Below are 9687 nucleotides of genomic sequence, written 5' to 3'. Positions count from 1 at the left end.
GAGAATGGAAGCAACCCGTAAGTGCCCATTCATTAGGCACTTAAGGACTTTAATTGGCCTGGGATGGGAAGACGAGAATGTGGCCGTCCCCGCCTAGTAAACATAGCAGGGAGCCAGCGTGGCATCAGAAACAGAGTCCCCTGACATTTCGTTTGCCCCCACCTCTCTGTCCACTTCTATGGGCAAGGCAGAATCCTGTGCCGTTGTCTTCCTTGGGCTTGAGACCTTGTAATGGAGCACAACATTTGCCAATTTTCGTTTACATTTCATTACAGGGATCAATATTTCCAACATGCATTGAAGCATGAATGGGTGGAGATGATTGTTGCATGTGTTCATTTCAATTTAGGATATCACAACCAATGTTGTGGAAAAATTGGATTGAATTTTGCATTGAAGAATTTAGTATGGAAGCTTCTCAGCTCATAGGCTGGAGGACGAACCATCCTCCTAAACTTTGGTCTACGTGTTGAAGCTTTAGTTTCACTGTAAATTCTAACCTTTTCTTCAGTTATTTTCAGTATTATAACAATAATTTCGAAAGGCGCCTGATGAAAGACCAAAAACAGTTATGATATCTTAGCATGAATAGAAGATTGGCAAAATAAAAGGAAACAGAGGCCAGAATTAAAGGGTCATTTTGAGATGGAAACGCAGGCTGTCGCGGGATGGGGGTGTGGGGGCGGTACGGGGGCTGGTGATGCGGGGGTGCATAAAATAGGGAGGGAAGACGGTGGAAAAGAAGTCTGCCCTCTCGTTGCCCGTTCTGGATTTTACTGTCCATGGCCATCACAGACGGTGGGCTTCGCACATCTACAATACCGGAAGGTAAATAAGGTAATAATGGGTCCAGTAGACTGCAATTTTATTTCATGTAACCGATTCCACGAATGGTGCGTGGACACTACGGGCCTGTAGGGCCTCACCTGATTAAAGGTGGCGGCAAGGGGGCGGGACATCTGTCGAAGCTTCCCTCGGAATCCAGCCGGCTGGATTTTACTCGGGAGATGGGGATCCTGACGGCACGCTGGAAGATGTCTGAAGACCTCGCCTTGGCCCTCCACCTGAACACGATTGCAATTCCACAGAGGGCAGTCACTTACCTGCCCACTGTCGAGGACACCATCCCTGAAGGATGAACTTCCACTTCCAGAGATGACGTATAATTGGAGGGTGGTTACTACAGCTCTTCAGAAAGAGAAGGCCTGTGGACTCAAGTGAGTGGGGTTGGGGTCGCAGTAGCCAGTCAAGCTTACCCCTGCAATGGGGTGAGGGGGATGCTGGTGAAGTTGGTGGTGTCCTGCCTGGTTGTTGCTATCACTGCTGGGGGGTTGGTGCGGTGGGGAGGGGGCGCCTCTGTGGGCCTTGGAATTTTCGAAATGAGGGAACCCACCAACTCCACTAGTAGGACTTTCACACATGGCAGCGTTTCCACTCGGCGGCAGAACCCTCCTTCTTCCACATGACGGCAGTGGAGGTGGGAAGAGGCCCTAACTGGGTACTTGGGGCCTCAATTTGCCAGGGACTGGACGTCTCCAGCGCAGGGATGAATCCTTGAGAACAAGAGCTACTCACTGAGGACATGGCTAGTGACACCTCCGAGGAATCCATGCACGAAATCAGAGGAGAGGTACAATCCCTGCTATAGGTCAAGACGAGGGATCATCAAGCTGGTCACTGATCTCTTGAAGATGTGATTTAGGTGCCTAGATCGATCCAGTGGAGATCTTCAATGTGCCCCAGCGAAGTCCTCGCATAATTTGGTGGCTTGCTGTGCACTTCTCCAAATGAAGCCACAGATGGGAGAGGCATTGACCAGTGAAGATATTGTGGGACACGATGAGAATGTGAAGAAGAATGATGCCCAGAGAGTGTCAGATGAAGGCCCCCAAGAAAAGCGCCATGAGATACACGCAATGCATTTAAATTTCATTTGTGCCTTACCACCTTCTGGAATAGCACCAATGAAGCCTCACAAATTTAAGCAGCCCTGTTGTCACCTCAGTCCTCTGCACTGCAGCGCCCAGGAGAACTGTGCAAAATGACAAGGACAAAGCTTTGCTCGCTTGGGGCATAGTCCCTCACTTCCATCCCATTGGGAGTTAGGGTTGAAATGAATTCCTTCCTTATTCCATTTAACACCACATACAACCCTATCCATATTAAATTCACATTCAACTGTGAACCCCTAAATGCATCTTCTAAAATATTTTCCAGGTGCTCTATTTGGTTCTCCCCATATGCTGTCAGCTGCGGTGGAGGCAGGCAGCTGACCTTGCTGGCCCCTGGCTTGGGATGAACTTGGCAGCCATTCTCTGGCTGCTTGAGACTGCAGGCCTCTGGCATACTGACAGGTGCAGGGACATCCCTCTGTTCTCGGAGATGATAAAGGTGAGGAGCTTTGGAGGTACTGTCCACTCCAGGAGTATCCTGAGAGGAGACCCAACATGCCTCAGCCAGCCACTCTGCCTCATCTTATAGGGCAGACATGTACCTTCCTAGTGACCTGACAGGGACGTTTGCCTGGTGGAGACTCCCGGTGACTCATCCACTCTCACCTGCCATTGCTACATGGAGTTAATTAACAATGTGATGTTGTAAGTTCTGCGTGCAGTTCTGGCAGCATCTGCTTGGTCTGCTGGATTGGCTTTCCATGACGGTCGCCAATCGCTGAATGCAGAAAACTAGATGCACAGCTGGCAGAGACAGTGCTGCATCCAAGGCCTGGATGAACTCCTCCATCGCCCATGCTTGGGTACACAAAGCCTGTGGCATCTCTGCCAAATGTTGCCTAAGCTATTGCTGAAGCTGCGGTATATCCCATGTTGCCAGCGAATCTGGAGGCATGTCATCAGCCTGGGGTCTTGTCTCATCTTGAGTTGCACGAGAAGGTCGAGACATTAAAGAGTTAATTTCCGGTTATCGCGACACGACAGCGACACTTTCTGAGCAGCTCCATTGATGCAGTGGTAACTGGCTGAGTGGTATGGTTCCGTTGCAGCAAAGGCACGCTTGTGCCCCAGGAAATGCTCACTCCCTTTCTTCGGTAAGCGCCCGTCTCGCCATGAACTATGGAGCAGCGCTTTGCTGCTTTGCCAGCTTGATGGCCTCCTCCTCCACCACGCTCTTTCCAATTGTATTCTGTCTTCTCCTGCGGCCACAATGATGAACAATGTTAGTCTCCAAGTGGAAACCGATATTGGTCATCGACAAGCAGCAGATGATGCGGGAACGCATATGCCTCTCGAGACACTGTGTGGGTTGATACAATGAGTGACGTGTGCCTGTTACAGAGATGTCGCCAAGCCTCAGGCAGCATGTCGTGCTGCCCTTCCCCAATGCACATAACTGGCTGGTTTACACCAAACGTTCCCTCTCAATCCGCCACGAGCAATGCCGAGACGATTCAGAATCTTTGGGATATTCACAGATGAGCGCATTCACCCGCTTCCTGCACTGGCTCCACGTTCTGGGAGCGACCTCCTGGCTGCTGAACTCTCTGCCACCCCGCCTCTAGCCAGCCTTACGTAGTCAGCCAGGCAGGTCAACTCCTTCCATCCTTGGGAAGAGGACCTCATGCCTTTCCCTTGCATCCAGGAGGAGAACATGTATGCAGGCATCACGAAAACGTGAGGCCGCCCAATCCCGTCCTTCAGCCACGGTCGCTGCAGGCTCACGTTCAATTCCTTACCTCTCAAGCATGATAAGCTCTAGAGTGGCATCTGGGACATCAGAGGCAGTAGAACGCGTCCAGTCGCGACAGAGTCAGGAGGATGTGTCCAGTGGCGGCAGAACGGATGCATCAGCTGCAGAGGCAACAGAAAGGATCCTGGAGCAACAGACGCAGCAAAACGGGTACTGGGGCATCTGAGGCACCCGAAAGGGCCCGGTGCCTGCGGAGGCAGCAGGATGGGTCATGGGGAAGCAGCGGCAGCAGACGGATTCCTGTGACAGCAGAGGCAGCAAATAAAAAAGGTCCTGGAGCCGCTGACGCAGCAGAAGGCTTCCAGAGGCAGGAGAGGCAGCAGCATACGTCATGGGGAAGATGTCAGCTGCCACTGCAGGCATCTGGCACTTGAGTGCACTGAACAAAGAACAAAGAACAGTACAGCACAGGAACAGGCAATTCGGCACTCCAAGCCTGCGCCGATCTTGATGCCTGCCTAAACTAACACCTGCTGCACTTCAGGGGCCCATATCCCTCTATTCCTTTCCTATTCATTTATTTGTCAAGATGTCTATGAAACCTCGCTCACGTATCTGCTTCCACCAGTTCCCCTGGCAGCAAGTTCCAGGTACTCACCACCCTCTGTGTAAAAAGCTTGCCTCGCACATCCGCTCTGAACTTTGCCCCTCGCAACTTAAACTTATGTCCCCTCGTTACTGACTCTATCACCCTGGGAAAAAGCTTCTGACTATCCACTCTGTCCATGCCGCTCATAACTTTGTAAAACTCTATCATGTCGCCCCTCCACCTCCATCGTTCCGGTGAAAACAATCCGAGTTTTTCCAACCTCTCCTCATAGCTAATGCCCTCCAGACCGGGCAACATCCTGGTAAACCTCCTCTGTACCCTCTCCAAAGCCTCCACGTCCTTCTGGTAGTGTGGCGACCAGAATTGCATGCAGTATTCTAAGTGTGGCCTAAATAAGGTTCTGGACAGCTGCAACATGACTTGCCAATTCTTATACTCTATGCCACGACCGATGAAGGCAAGCATTCCGTTTGCCTTTTTGACTACCTTATCCACCTGCGTTGCCACTTTCAGTGACCTTTGGACCTGTACGCCCTGATCTCTCTGTCTGTCAATACTCATAAGGGTTCTGCCATTTACTGTATACCTCCCAACTGCATTAGACCTTCCAAAATGCATTACCTCACATTTGTCCGGATTAAACTCCATCTGCCATTTCTCCGCCCAAGTCTCCAACCGATCTATATCCTGCTGTATCCTCTGACAATCCTCATCATTATCCGCAACTCCACCAACCTTTGTGTCGTCTGCAAACTTACTAATCTGGCCAGCTACATTTTCCTCCAAATCATTTATATATAGTACAAACAGCAAAGGTCCCAGCACTGATCTCTGTGGAACACCACGAGTCACATTCCTCCATTGAGAAAAACACACATCCACTGATAACCTCTGTCTTCTATGACCGAGCCAGTTCTGTATCCATCTTGCCAGCTCACCTCTGGTCCTGTGTGACTTCACCTTTTGTACCACCCATGTGGGACCGTGTCAAAGGCTTTACTAGAGTCCATATAGATAGCATCCGCTGCCCTTCCTTCATCAATCATCTTCGTCACTTCCTCAAAAAACTCAATCAAATTAGTAAGGCACGACCTCCCCTTCACAAAACCATGCTGTCTCTCGCTAATAAGTTTGTTTGTTTCCAAATGGGAGTAAATCCTGTCCCGAATTATCCTCTCTCATAGTTTCCTTACCACTGACGTAAGGCTCACCAGCCTATAATTTCCTGGATTATCCTTGCCACCCTTCTTAAACAAAGGAACAACACTGGCTATTCTCCAGTCCTCTGGGACCTCACCTGTAGGCAATAAGGATGCAAAGATTTCTGTCAAGGCCCCAGAAATTTATTCGCTCACCTCCCTCAGTATTCTGGGGTAGATCCCATCAGGCCCTGGGGACTTATCTACATTAATGCTTTGCAAGACACCCAACGCCTCCTCCTTTTTGATAATGATATGACTGAGACAATCTGCGCTCCCTTCCCTAGGCTCATCATCCACCAAGTCCTTCTCTGTGGTGAATACTGATGCAACGTACTCATTTAGCAACTCGCCCATTTCCTCTGGCTCCACACATAAATTCCCATCTCTGTCCTTGAGTGGGCCAACCCTTTCCCTTTTACCCTCTTGCTCTTTATATACGTATAAAAAGCCTTGGGTTTTGCCTTAATCCTGTTTGCCAATGACGTTTTATGACCCATTTTAGCCCTCCTAACTCCTTGCTTAAGTTCCTTTTTGCTGTCTTAATATTCCTCAAGTGCTTCACCCGTTCCGAGCCTTCCAGCCCTGACAAATGCTTCCTTTTTCTTTTTGACTAGGCTCACGATATCCCGCGTTATCCAAGCTTCCCGAAACTTGCCCAACTTGTCTTGCTTCCTCACAGGAACATGCTGGTCCTGGATTCTATTCAGCGGACGTTTGAAAGACTCCCACATGTCAGATGTTGATTTACCTTCAAACAGCCGCCCCCAATCTAAATTCTTCAATTCCTGCCGAATATTGTTATAATTAGCCTTCCCCAATTTAGCAACTTCACCCGAGGACTACTCTTATCCTAATCCACAGGCACCTTACAACTTATGGAATTGTGGTCCCCCATTGAAATTTGGACCACCTGGCCGGGTTCATTCCCCACTACCAGGTCCAGAATGGTCCCATCCCTGGTTGGACTATCTACATACTGTTTCAAGAAGCCCTCCTGGATGCTCCTCACAAATTCTTCCCCATCCAAGCCCCGAGCACTAAGTGAGTCCCAGTCAATATCGGGGAAGTTAAAATCACCCACCACCACAACCCTGTTACCTTTACATCTTTCCAAAATCTGTCTACATATCTGCTCCTCTACCTCCCGCTGGTTGTTGGGAGGCCTGTAGTAAATCCCCAACATCGTGACTGCACCCTTCCTATTCCTGTGCTCCACCCATATTGCCTCGCTGCATGACCCCACTGAGGTGTCCTCCCGCAGTACAGCTGTGATAGTCTCCTTAACCAGTAATGCAACTCCCCCACCCATTTTACATCCCCTCTCTATCCCGCCTGAAGCTTCTCAAGCCGGGAACATTTTTCTGCCAATCCTGCCCTTCCCTCAACCAAGTCTCTGTAATTGCAACAACATCATATTTCCAAGTGCTAATCCAAGCTCTAAGTTCATCTGCCTTACCTGTTATACATCTCGCATTGAAACAAATACACTGACCTTCCGTCTCCCTTTCTTTAATTGGCCACCCGCTGCACGAGGTGGTCGGCCAGCTCCATTTTGCTCACGCGATGACGGCACCTGCTTCCTGTGCTTCGGATGCCATCTGCCTATCCTGCCCCTGGGAGACCGCTTGGCGATGCTATGAAGATGGGCCCTCCAACTCCTGTACAAATCCGCACCCACCTCCCACCGCAACCCGTTGCAATACTTTGTGCTCCGTGTCTGTCATCCCGCATCAGGTGGGTACATAAAATCCAGGTGGCTCTGCAAAGAGATGTCGTTAGGTTAATTGAACTGGGAAAACATTGGCAGGCTCAGTATAATGCGGGAAAATGTGAGGTGAACCACTTTGGTTGGAAGAACAGAAAATAAGATTAATATTTAAATGGAAGGAGATTACAGAATACTGCAGTACAGAGGGACCTGGGCATTCTTTACTTGAATCACAAAAAAGTCAGCATGCAGGCACAACAAATAATAAGGAAGACCAATGGCCTTTCTTGCAAAGGGGATGCCATAAGAAAATTATAATAACAAAAGCAAAGTGCTGCAGAAGCTCGAAATCTGAAACAAAAAGAGAAATCTCTGGAAATACTCCGCAGGCCAGGCAGCATCTGATGGTAGAGAAGCAGAGTTAATGTTTCTGATTTGTGACCTTTCATCAGAACTGGCAAAGGTTGCAAATGTGATAGGTTTCAAGCAATTAAAGCAGGGGTGTAGGGAAGAGATGTGTGATCGAGCAGAGAGCAAGAGAGATTAAATGACAAAGGTGTCACGGAACAAAGGGATCGTTCTTGGCTCTGTTGGAAGACAACATATTAGTCCAGAGAGAGTGTTAATGGCAAAATAATGAACAGCTCTGTCCAAAAGCACAACATGAAAAACCAAGTTTAAAGCAGGCACATGGTTAATAACATAAAATGAAATAAAGTACAGTAATAAAAAGATCAGTCATGCTCTGAAATTGTTGATCTCAATGTGAAGTCCAGAAGGCGATCGAGTGCATAATTGGAAGGCGAGGTGCTGCTTCTCGAGTTTGCGTTGACGTTCACTGGAACAAGCCAAGGACAGAAATGTGGGCATGGGAGCAGGGTGATGAGTTGAAATGGCAAAGAACCGGAAGCTTGGGGCATGCTTGTAGACTGAGTGGAGATGCTCTACAAAGCAGTCACGCAATTTGTTTGGTCCCCCCAATGTAGAAGCGACCACATTGCAAACAGCAAATAGAGTTTATTATACTGGAGGAAGTGCAAGTAAATCGCTGATTCACCTGGAAGGAGTGTTTGCGGCCTTTCAAGGTGAGGAGAGAGGAGGTATAAGGGCAGGTATTAAACATCCTGCAATAGCATGGAAAGGTGCAGTGGGAAGGCGATGAGGTTTCTGAGGAAATGGAGGAGTGGATCAGGGTGTCACGGAATAAATTATCCCTTTGGAATGCAGACTGGAGAAGGTAGGGGGATATTTGTTTGGTCGTAGCATCACGCTGGAGCTGGTGGAAATGGTGGAGGATGATCCTTTGGATGTGTAGGCTGGTGGAGTAAAAGTAAAGGTAAGAGGAAGACTTTGAAAGGTAGGGGAAGGGCTGATGACAGAGTTGTGGGAAATGGGTCAGGCACAATTGATGGCCCTGTCAGTCTCATTGGGGATGGGGGTGGCGGGGGTATAGGACGAGGGGGGAATCCTCTTTTGAGGCAAATGACGACATACCAGAAGTGCTAAAATAAAAGCAAAATCCTGCAGATGCTGGAAGTCTGAAATAAAAACAAGAAATGCTGGAAGTACTCAGCAGGTCTGGCTATATCTGTGCAGGCAGAAGCATAGTTAAAGTTTCAGGCCAGTAATGCTTCATCAGAACCAGTTGTGGAAGATTGCACCATCTGAACAAATACATTGGACACAGAGAAACTGGAAGAGTGGAAGAACGGAGTCCTTTCAGGAAACAGGGTGTGAGGAAGTGTAGTCAAGCTGTCCATGGAGTCAGTGGGCTTACAATGAGCATTAGTGGGCAGCCTATCCCCACAGAAGTGGAGGAAGGGAAGCGGATTGTAGGAGATAGATTATGGAAATGTGAGGGAAGGGTGGAAACTCAAAGCAAAGTTGATTACGTTTTCCAGTCCGGGGCCAGAGCGAAAAACAGCACTGATATAATCATCAACGTACCAGAAAAAGAGTTGAGGAAGGGTGCCTGAGTAGGACTGGAACATGGAATGTTCGATATATCCCACAAAAAGGACAGGCATAGTGAGTACCCATGTGGGTACTAATATCAACAGCTTTTATTGGAAGAAAGTGATTTGGAGTTGTTGATGTTTTTCAATGAGCAAACAAGTTCAGAGGCAGAAGGGGATGCTGATGGATGGGGACTGATTATGCCTCTGTTTCTGGAAGAAGCAAAGAACTCTCAGACCGCCCTGGTGCTGGATGGAGGTACAGAGAGAATGAATGTCCCGAGAAAATCTTAAGCTTTTCTACAACTGTACAGTGCATTGGTAAGACCACACCTAGAGAACTGTGTACAGTTTTGATCACTTTATTTAAAATAATTTGCTTGCATTGGAGATAGTTCAGGAAAGGTACACCAGTTTGATTCATGGGATGAAGGGTGTATTCGCTAAAGGGTATAATGTGTCATTTTAATATTGTCCAGAAGCAATTCTATACATTTCATTGCATAAAAATGGTAAATTCGACGATACTAATCTGTCTGTTCAATGTCTGCAATTTAAATTAATGTT

The sequence above is a fragment of the Heterodontus francisci genome, chromosome 34 (assembly GCF_036365525.1).
Source record: "Heterodontus francisci isolate sHetFra1 chromosome 34, sHetFra1.hap1, whole genome shotgun sequence".
Lineage (NCBI taxonomy): Eukaryota > Metazoa > Chordata > Chondrichthyes > Heterodontiformes > Heterodontidae > Heterodontus > Heterodontus francisci.
Note: the sequence above shows the minus strand (reverse complement) of the source record.